This window comes from Sinohyriopsis cumingii, chromosome 6 (assembly GCF_028554795.1).
Source record: "Sinohyriopsis cumingii isolate HCF-2022 chromosome 6, ASM2855479v2, whole genome shotgun sequence".
NCBI classification, from domain to species: domain Eukaryota; kingdom Metazoa; phylum Mollusca; class Bivalvia; order Unionida; family Unionidae; genus Sinohyriopsis; species Sinohyriopsis cumingii.
Genome location: NC_142966.1, coordinates 134342233 through 134360225, shown reverse-complemented (window position 1 = coordinate 134360225; position 17993 = coordinate 134342233). Strand labels below are relative to the sequence as shown.

General features: G+C 34.9%; 1 protein-coding gene across 1 annotated transcript in view; it reads left to right on the top strand.

Annotated features, from left to right (window-relative positions):
* Positions 1-17993, top strand: part of LOC149798037 (uncharacterized) — a 120986-nt gene that overhangs the window by 24106 nt on the left and 78887 nt on the right. The window contains exon 3 of the mRNA XM_089963127.1: positions 15089-15321. The gene's annotated coding sequence lies outside the window, so the exon portion shown is untranslated. The remainder of the gene's footprint in view (positions 1-15088; positions 15322-17993) is intronic.

The window sequence follows — 17993 nt, the reverse complement described above, 5'->3', positions numbered from 1 at the left end:
AGTAGACCGCTCACTGACAAGACGTTCCGTAATGTAAAGGTATTTATACACAGACGTGCCGCAATACATCGTCTGTGCGCTGCAAGTATTCAGTTCTTCCCATTGAAAGCACTTCGCACATGCGGCATTAGATGAACCGAACTCACTATTTCGAAATCTTTGTAGAATATACGTAAATCACCCTCGGGTATCGTCGTACACAAAGAAACGAAACCCGAGTACATGCATTTAATAAATAAAACAAGTTATACAATTCAGTGACAATGTCCACCAAACACGAAGCTGAAGGCTGTTTAAAACCTCAACACAGGAGCGGTTATCGGGAGCCCACTTACTGCGGCATTTTCTTCACCGAGAAACGTCGTCCCTTCCTCTTCCAGTCAAGTCAATGTCAGAGCTTGAGCTGAAAGTTACCAGTGCACTAAAAACTAGATGTCTGGAAGTTCTATATGGAGGCGGTGTTCATTCTTCTATGGAGCTTGCTACGAAGCTAGGTCTTAAATTAAACTACAGAAAGAAGTAAACCCACCATTTGAAGTAAAATCAAGCAATTTATTTCGCTATAATGCAAATTAAAAACTAAAGGGACACTTACAATATTGTCAATTAAATTCAAAACAATCTTATGTGTTTCCAATAGTCTTGAATGTCTTGGTGTACTACAATAATGCAATCCAGTATGTCTTTGTTGTATTTTTAGAGAAGTCAATGCGGGCTTAATAATTCCAATTAATAATTTAAATACATAATTCCTTTCGAATTATATCCAAACACAACTGTTGATTTTGATAATAAATCGATTCCAAGATAGCAGTGAGTTATATATTTACTAAATCCATATTTATACGCATTTTTACTCAATCTGTCTGTGGGTCATTTCAAAGGAAATTTCCAGTCAAATGTAAACAAGTTTTATCTAGATATTTTAAGTACAAATAGCGATGCCTGCATGTTATTTACATCTTAGAATCACTGACAAATGTTATCTGTGCGAAGATGTTTACAAATAACCTTTATCTTAAATTGCTACTTACAGTTATGGACAAAGGTTAAGAACACAATATACCGGTAAATAAACATCACAACCCAAATCCTGCTCTAACACCAACCAGCCAACAAGGATGGCGATAGAGATTAAACTAGTAGCATTATTTGGCTTCAAAATATTTTTTCTTCAAATTAATTTATTGTTTTATACTTGAAGGAAATGTTTTCAAATTAAATTGTCTTTTCAATTATTTTTTGTTTCATGATGCGATAATGTTTTAAACGTAAGTGATGTAAGGTTCGTTTTTCTTTTTCTTTTCTTTTTATGATTTTTACAAGCAAATTCATCATACGATATAATTTAGGGTAGAAGTTCTTGTAATTATTATTCCGATTAGTAAAAAGAAATCTTTCTATGGGTTATATTCTTTAATCGAATTTAAAAATTATGTTTAAAGGTATTTTAAAAAATCCAGTCTAAATACATATCTTTGTTTAAGCATAATTATTTAATCTTTGACGTTTGTTTCAAAAGTTTTGCTCTTACTATAGACGTGTTCGCATTGCATGAGCCGAGCAATAGTATCACATTCGGTATGCTCAGATTCCTCGATATTTTTTTTATATAGTGCTACAAAAATATATAATTCCTATAACTTGTATATCAACATAAAAGTTAAACACCATACTTATAGCTAGCAACTTTTGTAAAACAGCCGATTACGAAACGATCAGGTTCCAAAATTTCCCGGTTACGTTACGACCGCGTCACAAAACAACAAAGTTACGAAACGACTGACATCCCTAGAAGCTGACTAAACTGTTGTAAAGTGTGCATTTTGATAGATATTCCAATTTCAGTTGTTGTGATCAACATATGTTCTTTGTGTATTTAGTAGACCACTCAATTGCCTTAGAATTACATCTCTCTCTCTCTCTCTCTCTCTCCTGACTTTTAATTGTTGTATAATTGATTGCCAAATTGTACTTTGCATGGTTGCTATTATAATGGAGAGAACTCGTCGGTTATTAAAACACGTGTACAATGTAATTACCGTTTACATTAATAGCACCGTTCTTTTTATTGAAATTCCAGATATAACATAAAGTCATGAGTTCATTCTGTCTCACAAATTCATATCAAGGCTATATATGTAGGTCCTTTTCCACGTATAATTATGCAAACCTCTGAATCAGACCTAAAGCACATTTCAGTCCCTAGTAGCTGGCAATCTTAGTTCTTAACATATGGAGCAAATACATTCGCAGGAACACATCATGTTTTTGTTTGTGGGAGGGACATCGTGCACACGAATCGACAAGTTAAATGAAAGCAACATGATACCTGCCGATACTGTTACATCTATGAGCAATTTTTTGTGTTATTTTAGTTTTGGTTTAGTGATTTTGTGAGGGTTGTTTACTATTTGTCTTCAAATGTCATCGAACACATTGGTTGTTTTCTGAAAATAACTGACAATCATAAATTATAATGTATTCCCTTTTATATTTCGGAATGTAAATTATGCATTTAGAAACTTAAATTCAGTCAGGTAAAGATAATATCAAACGAAACTTTACTACTCTTGAGTAACTTAGGAAGGCTCAAACTCGACAAAGATAAATCAGGTAAGTTAACATACCTCTTAAAGTTGACTAGCCTGCAGAAATGAAGATGTCCATTGTCTTTTGTGTCTTTCTTGTTGCTACATTATTGACTACTGGTATATATGTGACAATTACTACTGCGGCTATTACTTTCTCCACTGCTGCAACTACTATTATCGATACTGCAGCTTCTAGAGCTCATCCTCCTCCTCTTCCTCCTTCTACTACTATTACTACTACTACTACTACTACTACTAAGACAACTACTACTACTGGTATTTATTGTTATGGACGCTCGCTTTGCATCTCTGCGGTTCTACGTTCAATCTTTGAAGCCTGTCTATGCAAGGGTCCGTGGCCATCGAGCTATACGACTGTGTTGCTCAGATACGGTTGTTTTCTCCTAAGACCACATGGCACAACCTTCTTGACCCTCAAATGCATTATGAATAAGCTTTATGAACATCTTGTATAACTGACGTAAAATGATAACATACACTACTACAACTACCTTGATGATGAATTGGTTCTGCCACTCGGCTTTGATCCCTGGTTGCCGCACCTGCAAGAATCACTGCACAACCATTTAATTTCAGTGTCTTGCAATGGAAGTTCAGGATGATCCGTCGCTGCTATTATTGTTTTCGGCAGCGATATGTTTTATATCAATAATAATGAAGAACGATGAAGAGAACAATGTAATTCAATGACAACGGCAAGGATCTTGATGATAATAGTGATCATAAAGATGAACATTTATATTCAATACTCTGTATTTGCTTTTGCATGGTGAAAAGTGGTTTGTTTTCGTGATGGATAGTATATTGTTATTTGACTGATGGCGATGGTTTTATTAATTTGAATGGCACAGAGTTAGCTTAAAAGACATCATTAGTAAGCTGTATCATTTTGTCTAATATGCATTACAAAGCTTATTCAGTTATGTTTAATTCTCGTCATTCTAGATGGAGACTTCTGCTGACAAAATGAACTTGGGTGTAAAAGGTGCCCTCTTCATAACAGGCAACAACTAATTATTTATTAAAATATCATTAACTAAGAAATTAACTGCTTAATTAAAAATTTGAAGTGTCTTACTTAAAAACTCGCAGAGTGCATCTCAGACTGAGAGGATAATTAAAACTTAAGTTGATATTCAGGATTATTGAAGTAAATGTTTGCTTGTAACAAAATCAATGGATGTTCTGTAATGTTGTTGATATTTTAAAACAGAAATTAAATGGATCTGTGCAATCATTGTTTTGAATCTGATTCAAACAGTTAAACTTAGTCTACAAAAGCGGAAAATTTTGTGTTCAGATATGGTATTAAACTACCTTAACAGTGTAATGATTTATCACCTTTCTTTACTATTTAGTATAAAGTTGACGAAAACTAATAACAGAGTTCACATATTATGGCTTTGCACTAAATAACTGGAATGGTAGACTTTTTCCTTTAAACATGGTATTTTTTCTTGAGAAAGTAGCAACGATGTTGTAATAAACCAAGGGTGTATGTTCTTTTGTATTCACGTCTCCTTTTATAACTTTTATATATTTTAGTGATTATTTGTTTGATTACGGGGAGTCAGTGTTAGAAAGATATTTCTCAACCCCTGTGTTTTGGCAATTTCTTAGGGCAGACTTTATAAAGTACAGTGTTCCCTAGACTTTAAAAAGCATTGAATAGTTTCGTAAAATGGGTAACCCCTTATTTCCTAAGACAGGGAATTTTCTAGATATATTTTATATGTATACATGTTTAGGACTTTGAGATAAGAATTTTTCTGATGGGTGGTCAGTTTTGAATGGAATGGCGTAAGGTACTAATATTCGGCTTAGAAAGGTTTACTGCTGAATCATACAACTGTGAAACATGAAAGACCATGCAAGTGTAAAAATGTTGGAGTTTCGTGATGTGTTGTCATTGGGTGATTAGAGTGGTTATTTAGTGTTTGGGCGTTTAAGAACCTTTCGGTTGACAACAATTGTTTTCTAGAGGTCATTGGAGATAGTGGAAATATGGACTTTCAAAACCAGTCTCACACACACGTTGCTTGATTCGCTCGGTAGTGAGAAACCTTGCGTGTAACAATATAGTACGAATAGAACATGATTGGTTATCCAGTCAATATAATTATAGTTTCATACGTAATAGTCAAGCATTTCCTTACAGTATATTAATGTCAGAAATATGTATGGAAATCACACGAGAAACGAAATGATCAGATATCCTTATGTGCATGAACAGTGCCCGGCGTTTTAAATACGCACAGTGGATGCTGTAAATATCCTCTGTATATACATTGTTAGGGTACTCGATGTGAAAAATAGCTCCTTTACTCTTTTAATCAGACTAAAAATCATTGAGATCTTCGCTTATTGAAAAAATGGGCCATTGAGATTAAGAATTAAAGACAAATCCGAAATAAGTATAATGACAAATACACAAATACACATTATAAAGTTTATTTAGTGGTTCAAACATGGCACCTGTAGATTGTAATAGCTTTTATATGTTTGGCGAGAAAATAGAACATTGTTACATGATGTGTCATCTAGCCACTAACTGTTGATCTTATGTTAAAAATATTCATAGATTTAACATGTATGTGGTTCTATGATGTATAAAGGAATTTTACATGGAGATGGTACCAGACCGCTAACGGTCAATGTAATGTTTAAATACACCTATTAGTCTATAAATAAAACAACTAGTTTCCCTATTTTCTAGTACCATTTGATTCCCCTATAAATAAATCAAAACTGATTCTCCCCTCGATAACATACCAACCATCTTTTTTTAAACAGAACGTCTATTCCTTTTTCCATTCTCATAATCCCTACACCCCTAACAATAGTGTCATATGCGGAGTGAGGGAAGGGAGAAGATACAATGACGGGTATTACAAAAACAAGAATTTCGATCCTTTATTACTAAAATAGTTTCCTCATCTGCATTGCATTGTATGATACCATTATCAACAAAATGAAACGAAAACCTTAGATTTTATCTATAAATCCCCCCCCCAACACTCCTCTTATAGACAAAACTATTATACCCTTATTGATAATCCTACAATCTCACGCACAAATACATACATACATACATACATACATACATACATACATACATACATACATATAGCATGGACATTAATCCTGTAGTGTAGCCTAAATGCGGAAGGGGGTGGGTGTTGGAGGTTCAGAGTTTCGCCTGTTCTGAATTTAAGGTTGTCACTAAACCAACTTAAAAATGAGCCCTATACTGGCAGCCGCTTGTATTTTTGCATAAAGCTATCAATTTTATATTCATCAGTTTGTTTTTTATTTATTTATTTATTTATTTGTGGGGCGTATTACGCGTTTTGCCGAGGTTTTCCCAATAAGGAATGCAAAACAAGGTTGATGAAACTGGATTGGTTTTTTTTTTTTACAGTTTTAAACATAAAATAGAATTTTACCTAAGCTAAGAGCTTTCTTTATTCCTCTTTACTAGGACTGTAGCATACATATTGTCGCTTGATAAACACTGATAGACAATTGCAACTGCAGAGTGTATGACTCATGTGAATGTGAACACTCTCGGGCCTTTCCGCCAATGACCCGAGAAACATCAGAAATACAACAGTAGTTAGTTTTGCATGTGCATATACTTTGTTTACTCTATGCCGTCAGATGAATATCGAGCCTCTGCCACTCGACCACCTTTGGTTTTTTCATTGCTACGTTATGCATACCCTATGTAACGGATACACAAATGCAATTGTTGTAATCAGATAGAGACAAGCCGAGACTAGTGCACATCACACGCTGTTATAGCGATCAATACGTGCGACTTGGCCGAGATCACTAGTTTTAGATTTAAACATTCATAATTTTATGGAGTGGGGTTTCAAGCATGTACTCGTAGAACTTTCCTTGGCTGATCTGGTGGAGAGAGACAATGGGGGAGGGGGCTGAACCAGTGATCGGAAATATTTATTGTTTTATGGACAACTTGGCTGTGTTGTGTTATATCATTTGTAGTTTGGGTTGTTGTCGTTGTAGTTTTTTTTATTTTTTTTTTTTTTTGTTAACATGCCATAAGTGCAAACGTTATCAAATATTTTGTTTTACCGTTAACATACCATGCAAAGTTTTATCAAATATTGTTACTGCCAACATATTATAAATTCAAATGTCATTATTTGTTTACAGCCAATATACCATAAATTCAGATGCGAGTAAAAATATTAATTTACCATCAACATACCTTACATCCAAAGGGTATCAAGTATTTTACCGTCATCGTGCCATAAATTCAAAGATTATCAAATATTTTTATTTACTTTCATCATACCATGATTTAAAAGCCCCCAAAACAGCAGCCTATTTAAAACATGCTCTGATTCATTCCAGTCAGTTTGCTCGTGTCCCTCTTGAGACAGTATGCATAAAAGAAATACTTAAATTCACTTCCAAAAACTAGTCATTTATTTAACAAAACTGTTGAAGAAAGAATTTTTACGTAAAAGGAAGGGGGTATAAGCATAAGTAGTTGTAGGTATTATATGAATACATATATCCACTTAATTCAATTTTGCCGTTTAAAATACATAGAACCAGTCAGTTCTACACATTAACTGATATTTTGTAAATGCTATATTTGCAAACGTTTGAATCTATGGTACGTTGACATTAAAAAGTACAAACTTGATAATATATTACACAGCCTAGAAAACATTTTGAAATTAAGTCATCGAATATCCTAAGCTCATGTAATATCGAAACTTTTTCAGGAGTATTATATAATTCTGCTTAAATGTCGATACTTTTATCGAAATTGCTATTTGATCGGCTAGTCGGCAGAATAAGTGCCGGATAACTTTTTTTCACCTACAGGCTGTCCTAGCTTTATTACAAGTTAAATGGATAAAAATTATTGAGAATTAAACTTGCAGTGATCACAAATTAAAAACCTGTGCGTATATCTGTTTGCTTAACATTAACTAGGGGTTAAAGTCATTTGAATTTCACATGTACATGGACGCATCAAAACGTTTGGGCCATCTTTCCTCAGACATTTTGGTAATGTTCAGTAGTGCAATGTAAAAAATAAACCAAATTCTCATTTGAGACGAAACCTCTTAGGCACGAAAACGAAAATGTTCAAGAAATGCTTCCATCAGATATAGTCATGCAAACATTTTTTATTTGAGCGCTTTCTTTTTGTGTTTATTGTTTGTCTTCTCGCTGTTTTTTCTTTCACCTGTGATAAAGACTCATTCAGGGTAGAAAGGGCTTGGGGGAATTTAAAACTAGGTTGCCACTGGTTGTTTTTTTTTGCAATGTTGTTGAATATATATATATATATATATATATATATATATATATATATATATATATATATATGCATCATGTAACATAAGTGTTATGAAATACTGTTGTTAGTATTACGATATATGCCAATCATATTTGCATGCAGTCGATTTTCACGAGAGGAATTTATCCGCAAAATGAAATATCCACTAATCTGTATATTCTGTCTAAAGAAGTAATTTAGATACGGACAATGTCATGCCTGCTAAATTTAGTAACCATAACATATTTTAACATCGGAGAAAATGCATAATTTAGTAGTCGTCCAAAAATATGAATTTGCTGTATAAATACATTTGAGACGTCTAATCTAAAGAAATCCAGAATTTACTTCGTTCTGTTTTTTGCAGCACGTGTATCCGTGACACGTTTAGAGAGATTTTAAGCTAACACCGTGAGTTCTCATCCAAATGTAAAGTTTCCCGATATGGATTAACAGCCAAATGTAAATTTTCCCCTATATGATCGGGGTTGTGGCTGGTTGTTGTAATAATCCACAAATCAAAAATAAATAATAAAAACGTCAAGGAAAATACGAGGAAAGAGTCTTTACTTTATGCATACACTCAGATCTACTGTCAAACTAAAGTACATTTACATAAAAGGTTTAACCACATACCAAGATATCAAAATTAATGAAATCTCTCTCTCTCTCTCTCTCTCTCTCTCAGCTAGAAAACATTCAGCGTATCCTAATGTTCTTTATTGTACGACAATACAATTTATCGAAACTAAACAGGATGAAGATCATATAGAGGAAGAGGCGACAAAATGAACAAACAACTGATTGAAAATTAAATCATGTATCACCTGACAAAGGACATATATCCTCAACGTGGGGGCAAACTGTTTCAAATAGCATGACAGTCGGTGACCGAAATAACTCTTCGTAAACAAGAAATTAGTTGAAGGTCATAACAGTTATTTATTCCTGTCATTGCACATACTGGTATTTGAGATGTGGCTTGATAAATACCCGCTTTTCTTGTTAAACCTTACAGGTAACAAGAAAAGCAGGTATTTATCAAGCCTCTATATTTATTGACACTATCATGGATCGTCTAAATTTATTGACTGCATGATGGACCTGGAGGAATCCAAATGCATAATTACTTACTTAATTTGGACGAAAGTCGCTTATTAGGAGTGACTATCATGTGCGACTACGATAAAGGTTCGCCATTTTTATTTGGATTTTGTGCAAACCAACCAAGCAAGCTTGGGTCGTACTACTGACCACCTCATGCTGTATGTCCGTCTCCTTTTGTCCTGACAGCTATTACATTGTTATTTTCGCTCAAAGTTATGTTCATTTGCTTATTTTTTGTGGGCAGTCTCTAAAATACTGCCAAAGAAGTGATCCAAATCGGATCTTTTTGAGATTAACTTACGCCGCATTTTTAGATTTTGATTTTGTGTGTGTGTGTGTATTGAACGTACTTGTTTGGATTCAGACAGCACGTACAAACGAGTTGCTTTAGTATTATATACTTAAGAGTGAAATATGGACACTTAATGAGGAAATAATGTTCATATTTTTCATTCCCCTATTTTCACATGTGAAAAATATAGCCGTTCATTTTCACATCTGAAAATATACAATTTCTCATCAAGCTATGCGACGCTTTATTGTGCGTGCCTACAAAAGTTGTACCTGCAGCAAATAAAAAAGTGAGTGCTTTGTGGGCTGCAGTAAATAAAAGTAACTGTCGTACATTTCAGACATATAAATTAATCTTTGATAAAGAAAATCAACCAGACGTCTCTCTTTATGTTCCTACGTTAATAGCGGATATATTGTGGTACCAAAAGAGGATCTAGTTAGCCACTCTTTGCTTCGCCACTCGTTAAAAGTATCACGTTTTTTTGTACCAAACGATGAAATATATCCGGTGTCAACGTAGGAAAAAAAAAAGAAAATATCCTCGACGATGTAGCTTTTTGATTTTTGTGATCTTAATCTGGGCTTCGAGGTTACAGTATTCGAGTTCGATCAGTCAGCAGCATCTCAATTAGGTTTTCAGCTTTACCGCTTTACGTGAATATGGTAGGTCCAAATACGAATAAGAAATTCATGTGCAAGATTCTAATTCCTAATTGGCTGCAACCGTGGGAATTTTCTTTGACACATGTTCGACAGTTTCCGGTGCAAGCAGTGTGGGCAGTGCGCTTTTTTAGGGGTTTCTTTTTTTTTTTAAAAATGTGCATCCTGCCAGAAATATTTGTCCTGATCTAATCCTTTTTATATAGTAGTGTCGTATGGGTTTTTACGGTCGGTGATTTTGTGTTCCTATTTACTTTATTTTGGTGTTCTATATAGTTTTCTACCTTTGTTCGATGTGTACCGTAAACCCTGCCACTTTTGATTAATTTTATTTCAGATAATACTGAATAGTTCTGAAACGCTGTATGCTACATATGTATATGTAGTTTCGTTCAGGTTGCATTTCGCTTCTGCACAGTGGCTTACTAAGTGCAAATGGCGCCGGGGCGACGATGATGGCCGCACAAATGATTTTCCAGCCTTCTTTAGTACGTTACTTCTTCTGCATCAACTTTCTAATTACCCAGTTTGCTAATGTAGTATTGGATGCATACAAATTCGACTGTTTTGCTTTGGTGTTCTATTAGTTTCAATATATACCGTGCCTAGATAACCATATTTTATGTTTTTTGAATGGTCAGTTGCCAGTGATTGTAGGACACGGTGTGAGTGGCTCAGTGTTGCTGCTATGTATATTGGATATTTCCTGATCCCATTTAGCACCGATATGACTCAGTAAGTTTGATTGTGTAGATTGCGCAATTGTGTTGCTCATATTTCTCCTTGCAAATACTATGTTCAGTTGTGACCGTACCACTCCTCCTGCAGTTTTGTCAGAGTTTTTAGTTTACTTCGTAATTGTTGTTGTGTTGGCAATGTTTATTTTCAATGCACGTTAGCGCTGTCATCTAAGCCCAGTTGTATCGTCTTCTTCTTGTTCCTAGTTCTGTCTGGGCATGTACTAGTTTAATCTCTCCCTCCTTCTTTATAATTCAAATCACACCATCCCATAAAAACACAATATGAGATTCACAAGTATGTATTTCAATAAATTTTGTATATCTACAAGATTTACCCAAGTCCAATCATTTAACCAAAGCCAATTTAAAGATTTTAAAACTGACGCTACATAAGTCGACAGATAAACAGAGAAGATAAGTGTACCAGAAAATTTGAAAAATAACGGCGATCTGAAAGGTTGACCCAGATAAGTATTTCGTCCCTGGACGTTTGAAGCAGACGAGTCTGTCGTGCGTCATTCAAAGTGTATATTGAGTTAGCTCGCTCGTACCTAGCCTGGGTTGTAGCTTGAAACACGATACTTTAAAAAAAGATACTGTTGTAAGCTAATATAGTTTTATGTGCATGGAGATCAATAAATAAAATTTAATTCTAAATGTGAAATTTAAGACCGCACACATTTATCTATTATGCAAGTTTGAAACAGATGAGCTTGTCGTCCACCATTCCAAGTGTATATTAAGTTAGCTCGCTCATACTTGACCTGGGTTGCAGCTTGAAACTCGATACTTAAGAAAAAAGATAATGTTTTAAGCTCACGTAGTTTTATGTGCATGTAGATCAATAAATAAAATTTAATTCTAAATGTGAAATTTAAGACCGCACACATTTATCTATGATGCAAGTTTGAAGCAGATGAGCTTGTCGTCCACCATTCCAAGTGTATATTCAGTTAGCTCGCTCATACTTGACCTGGGTTGTAGCTTGAAACTCGATACTTAAGAAAAAAGATAATGTTTTAAGCTCACGTAGTTTTATGTGCATGTAGATCAATAAATAAAATTTAATTCAAAATGTGAAATTTAAGACCGCACACATTTATCAATGATACATGTCTTGCATTATGGGTTTTTTTTTTTTGTTTTTTTTTTTTTTTTGCTGATGGCTATGTAAGACACCCTTTGGTTCCCAGAGGTATTACCAAAAACATGTTTAAACTAGTTCTAGCTAGGAGTTGCATAAGACATGCCCTCAAATAATTACCGAGTTCCGATCCATAACCAAGTTCAAGGTTATAATTACATTATTCTGCTATGTAGAAATGTATTGTCCGGATCTTAAATGGCCCTACTGAGAAATTATTATTAACACCCTCAAACAGTCATCCAAAACGCTAATGACAAATGTTTTATATAGTGTTAAAAACCAGAAGATTAAAAAGTTAAAATGAAATTTTCTTATTTGGATCAACCCACTTATAAATTTGCTAAGCACTTTCTATGTGAAGAAGTAGAGTGGAAACAAGCCCTGTAAAGTAGATGCATGATACTATGAGGCGCCGTAAGGGACAAAAGCTGGTCCAATCAGACCGTTGCCGTTGAAATTCTAGTGTCATGTGTCCAGAATTCGAATTTCACGTGCTGCATCAAAAATGCTTGTCCTAAAGGTTTATATGTTGAGGTTTTAGATTGTGTCATTTGAATTATACAGCGTTGGTTGAAATTTCAATCTCATACGTCGAGAATTCTAATTTACATATTGGTTGAAAGAGTTTATTTTGAAAGTTCCGTTTCATATGTTAAGTATTTAGATTTTATTTGTTGAATTATACAGCTCTGGTTAAAAATATAATGTCCAATGTCGAGATTTTAGATTGTATCTTCTTAAATACACGGCGGTTGTTGAAATTATAATGTCATATGTCGAGAGTTTCAATTTAACATGTTGAATCACATTGATTGTGCTGAAAATTCCATTTCATATGTTGAGTTTCTATATTGTATCTGTTGAATTACACAGCTGTGATTGAACATTGTATTGTGCTTGCTAGAATTGCTATTTTTATATGCTGAAATGATGTGTTTATGTTAAAAGTAACATTGCACACTGTCCACTTTAATAATTCAAAATAATATAGAGTATTAAGATACATCATTCGTGTATTAAATTATGAAACACCATTATATTTCATGCATTTACAGTTTGAAAGTTATCATGCACAAGTCGTGAATTACTCTGAATTTCTTTGCTAGAGGTCGCTCTCGTAAACGGACCGCCTTATCTTTAAACAAGGAGGCTGCTTCTCGTTGCTGTGAAATTCAATAGATGAAATCTAAATATTCGCTACATGAAATGGAACATTTACCATAAATAGTTGCATACAACGCGTGAATTAGGGATTCTCGACATATATTGAAATTTCAACCACCGCTGTACAACGTCGACATAGGAAATAGAACTTTAAATCACCACTGTATAATTCAACATATAAAACCTAAAATTTCGATCAATAGAATGGAACTTTAAGGACATGCAATTTGATCCAACACGTGATATTGGATTGCTCGACGTATGACATCGAAATTTCAACAGCAACTTTCTCATTGGACAAGCTTTTGTCCCCTACGACGCCTCATATGATAGCCTCGTTCATGTGCACGGAACCAGCTCATTATGGAATACGTCCGATAAATTGATGATATAAGACAATATTTAAGTTTGCTTGGTTTGGAGTGGTTTGGTATTTTACCGTATGCAAGTACAAGGAGGTCCTTTCGTGCCGAGGCAAGTAAAGATCCTTGTTCAAGGAAATACCAAGGAATCCTACACGAAGGTGATCAGACGACGGGATTTGAACTCGCCCGCGTCTGGGTGCGAGTCCGACAGGCTAACAACTGAACTACTACCGCTGCATTTGGAGTTTAATCGAAATCAAACTCGAAATGTGGCCTTAAGGCTGGAAATAATGCCAACCAGTCACTTGCAAAATCACCTCATTGACATGTATGGATCTTGCTTCGTAATAAGCTTTTCTGAGATCTTAATTATTTAAATCTTTCGTACATGTTTGATCATCGATGTAAAACTACCATCTATTATAACAGAAGCAGCGGTATCATTCTGGAGCTTATAAAGGCCGGTTACCGTGAAAGCTTCGTGCAATGTCAACACAGTGTCTTTACTAAGATTCCCCCATTGGCCACACAGGCTGAAATCGCACGCTTGGTCGCTGATGAACGACACCATTTTCGTATCTCACGTGCTATTGCCGATAAGTCTTTGTGCATGCTCCTTGAATAATTCAGAATCACAAGCGCAGCCGTGATTTTCAAGATTACTGGGCAATCGTTCCAAACATATACAAACCAAGCAATGACACTGTGATGCGTCTCTCGAATATGCGTCTAGGAATCGGCAACTCATTCCTGACAATGCTGTTAACTCCTTTACTGGAACAAAGTCTTGCCTCAGATTCGACTATCCATGGCGAGGAGCGCATGATACAATGCTGATTAACTATTGCTAAGCAACACGGATGGCTTAGTGGTGAGGTATCATTATGTGTGGATAAAATATTTCCCCCAACTGGTGTACAGGCACAGCAAGCATGTTCGTAAAATGTTTCTATGCATGGATATATTTCACAGTTAATCGCGGACCATGACTTTTAATGCGGTGGAATTAACTAAAAGCCACAGCTTGCAATTACGCCAGAAGCGGTCTGGACAAGCGCTTATTCTGATTTTAGTTACTTATCTGCATATAATTGTGATATCAATGCAAATTAAATATTTTATTTCCTACAAAAATTATAAAACGAAATTCCTAATAGTGTAATGAATAAACTAAGAATTGTATCATAAGTCATAAATGGTACATATTACTGTATAAGCAGGCCTTAGATTTGATTAGATCAATATCCTGCATGGTCCGGCATTTAGGTGTTTTTCGCACGTTTCTTTGCCGTTGGAACTACTTATCCTCTTTCATATTCCATCATCCTGGTACCTTTAGCTCGATTAAATTCAGCACATGAAAAGGATGTATTGCGTTATTATCGTGGTTTTTAGTTTAGTTCTGGTAATTATGTATCTGTGGTGTTGTTTTCTGTATCGTGCTGTCGCTGGATTTTTACGAGTATCTCTCAGAATTCAGAAGGACCCTCTCATATGGCAGTGTTTATTGAAGTAGCGAGTCGCTTGGGGAAAACTTAGATGGTCGGTTATAACAAAAATAACCTTTACCCCAAAATTCACCAACCCTTTCCTTTTTTTACAAAGTATGTGGTCATTGCAATGTCCTTGTATTTATTTGATTTTATTGTCTTATCCACTATTTTTTTTAGTTTAATTTTAATGCGTGGACCGGATTGACGCTATTATAAAAAAAAAACGCGTGTAACACCCAGTCACAGCATCCTGACACCAGTCCGACGAGACCTAATAACCTCTTAATGCGGAGCGCCAAGCTAGTACCATTTTTATAATCTTTTGTTTGACCTGGCCAGAGTTCGAACCAGCGACTTCCCGCACCCGAGGCCCGACGCTCTAACCACTTATGCCACCGGAGTGGTCGGCAGTAAGTATACAATTATTAAACACACGAGCTCGAAGTACAAATGTGCATTATGTAGCGTAATACATATTTTTTTATTGTCAGTATACAAGATAAGAGACAATTGCTACTACTGCTACTACAACTACGTCAGTTCTCACCAAGTGTTACTACTTATCATAGTAGTAGTAGTGGTGATGGTAGCAATTATCCATATGCTGTGAAATACAAACAATACATAGCCTGTATGTTTTTCCTACGTGATAATAGACATGCATACTTCTGTAGGGAGTGTGTGATAAATGTTTACCCATTGCCAATAGCAACCTGCACCTCATGATATATCCTTCTTGTTAAAAAGGCAGAACTTCAGTTATCACCAACAAGGAAGTGAAAATGTTATGTATTTTCTGAATTTTTTGGCAACGTTGGTATGAAGACGGAGCAAAATGCTGAAATGTGTTGGGCTTTTTTAAATTCGTTGCTCGATATGACACAAAATACGCCCGAGCACGAAACACGAGATTATCTTGGAGATTATCACTCGAGATGATAAGAAAATAAATAAAGGAGCATTAATTTTACATTATCTTTATTTCTGGGACAAACTGTCAACAAGTAATATAATACGATCACCTTATTTCGAACCCAAGTTCGTCAGTGACTTGTTTCCAAGTAATACACCTCTTTCTCTCTCTCTCTCTCTCTCTCTCTCTCTCTCTCAGCTTATGTATACTGTTATGGAATATTTTCCTAATCATCCGTCAATGTGTCAATGGCCAAACAGCGTGAAATGAGATAGGATGAAATCAGATTAGCAAAAGATGATCTGAAACGTCATACTCATCATATTTTAAATACGAAAGCATTGTCATTTATTACTCCCATATATTTAATAAATTATTGTTCTTGCAAATATATTATCTGGCGATAAATCTTTCATCGAAGGTTTGTCATATCATGTCCAATCCAAGCATTTTCATTAATCTCAGGAAAGCATTTTACTTTGGATTTTTTCGGTGCAAGAATACCTACATTCCGCAAAATTCACAGATCTACTATGTGAATATCATGGGCTTCAAGAAGAAAACTCTCTCTCCTAAATTAAGTATTTTTGTATACCTTTTAATCAATAAAAGCCTGATTAATGTACAGGGGGAAGCCCAATTTCAAAGATTAGGGACCCTTAAGGTACCACTCCCGTGTTTTGCATTTTGCACAGGGTAAATTTCTAAATAAAATGCGAATCGCTACATTTAACTTCTGGGGTCATGTGTTGTTGAAAGTAGAATCCATGCGTGTTTCGTTGAATTTAATCAGTCGTTTAAACTTGTACTATTTGCCAGATGCCCTCAGGTATATAACTCAATGATAAGTACTGCGTTTGAATTCTAAATTATGAGCTCGAATAGAATTAAAAACTATTGTTTGGTATGAAATTAAATTAGCCTGTCAGACTTTCGTCAATTTTGTTTATGAAAGACTAGTTCAGGTACTTAGATATGTGTATTTGTAGGAAACCAACAAATTCCAAATTTAGGCTTGATGGGATGCAAGTCTGCTGATTAACAAGCTGGATTTAAACGGGTGCGGATTGCTTATTACTGAAAAGTATGATAAAATCTTTATCTAAATGTGCTAACAGTCTTGAAGTATCAGAATGATGTAATTGAAAATGTCTTTAAATGAATTCACAGTAATTAGAAAATAATTACTAAATCAAAATGTATGAGCAATCTGGGATTCCAATGAATAACTGAGACTAAAAAATAAATTAAATAACCGAGATTAAAACGAAATAAATCCACTCAAATTATCACAACTGTATGTCTCTTGTAAGGCTGATGTTTATGCTAGGAATACGAAATATTTTCAGTCGGTTACCCATTATATGAAAAGCTAAGACGCAGTCTCAAATAACCATCATGAAGTGAAATTTTTCAACAAGTTTAAGTGCTTTAACAGCTAGCTAATCAGTTTGCATTTTCCTAGTAGGATCTCATTCAATTCGTCATCAAGATTTCTTATACAGCCTCCAAGGTCAAAAGGCGAAAATCAAATGTTTATCCTAACCTGAAACTATAATGTAGTTACTGAAGCGAAATGACCTCATCCTAGAGTACAAATCAACAACTATAAGGTATTAGCTATTTAATATGTAATCTAGTTAATGATATTTTCATTCTATAAACACGAAAATTAGCACACATAATAAAGATATACATAACAATATGTTGTCTACGCGGATCAACGCGGATCACTATTTGGGTGTCTTTATTGTCCGCTTGCAAAGACATTGTTCGGGTCTTAACCTAGGTAAACATTGCTCTTTCACCCACCCGGTATTCCAGTTGTCGAACCGTTATGATTATTGAACGTCATTATTATATGCCATATAGTTGTATCCGATACACATCCTGACTAATAGATTATCAAAGTAGATTTCACAATTCTAGCATGTTAAAAACAACTATACCCTATCGTCACCCCGACTTTGTTTTGAATTTAAAAATTACCCTTACTTCTATCCTAACCTTCGACCCCCCATCCCACCATCGTATGACCACATCATGTTTCTTCTCTATTAAACATTTTACATAGTTATGTTGAATGTGAGGACCTTTTCCATAGTCGTGTTGAATATGATGACTTTGTGCATAGTCATTTGAAAATGAAGAGTTTTTGCATTGCTATGT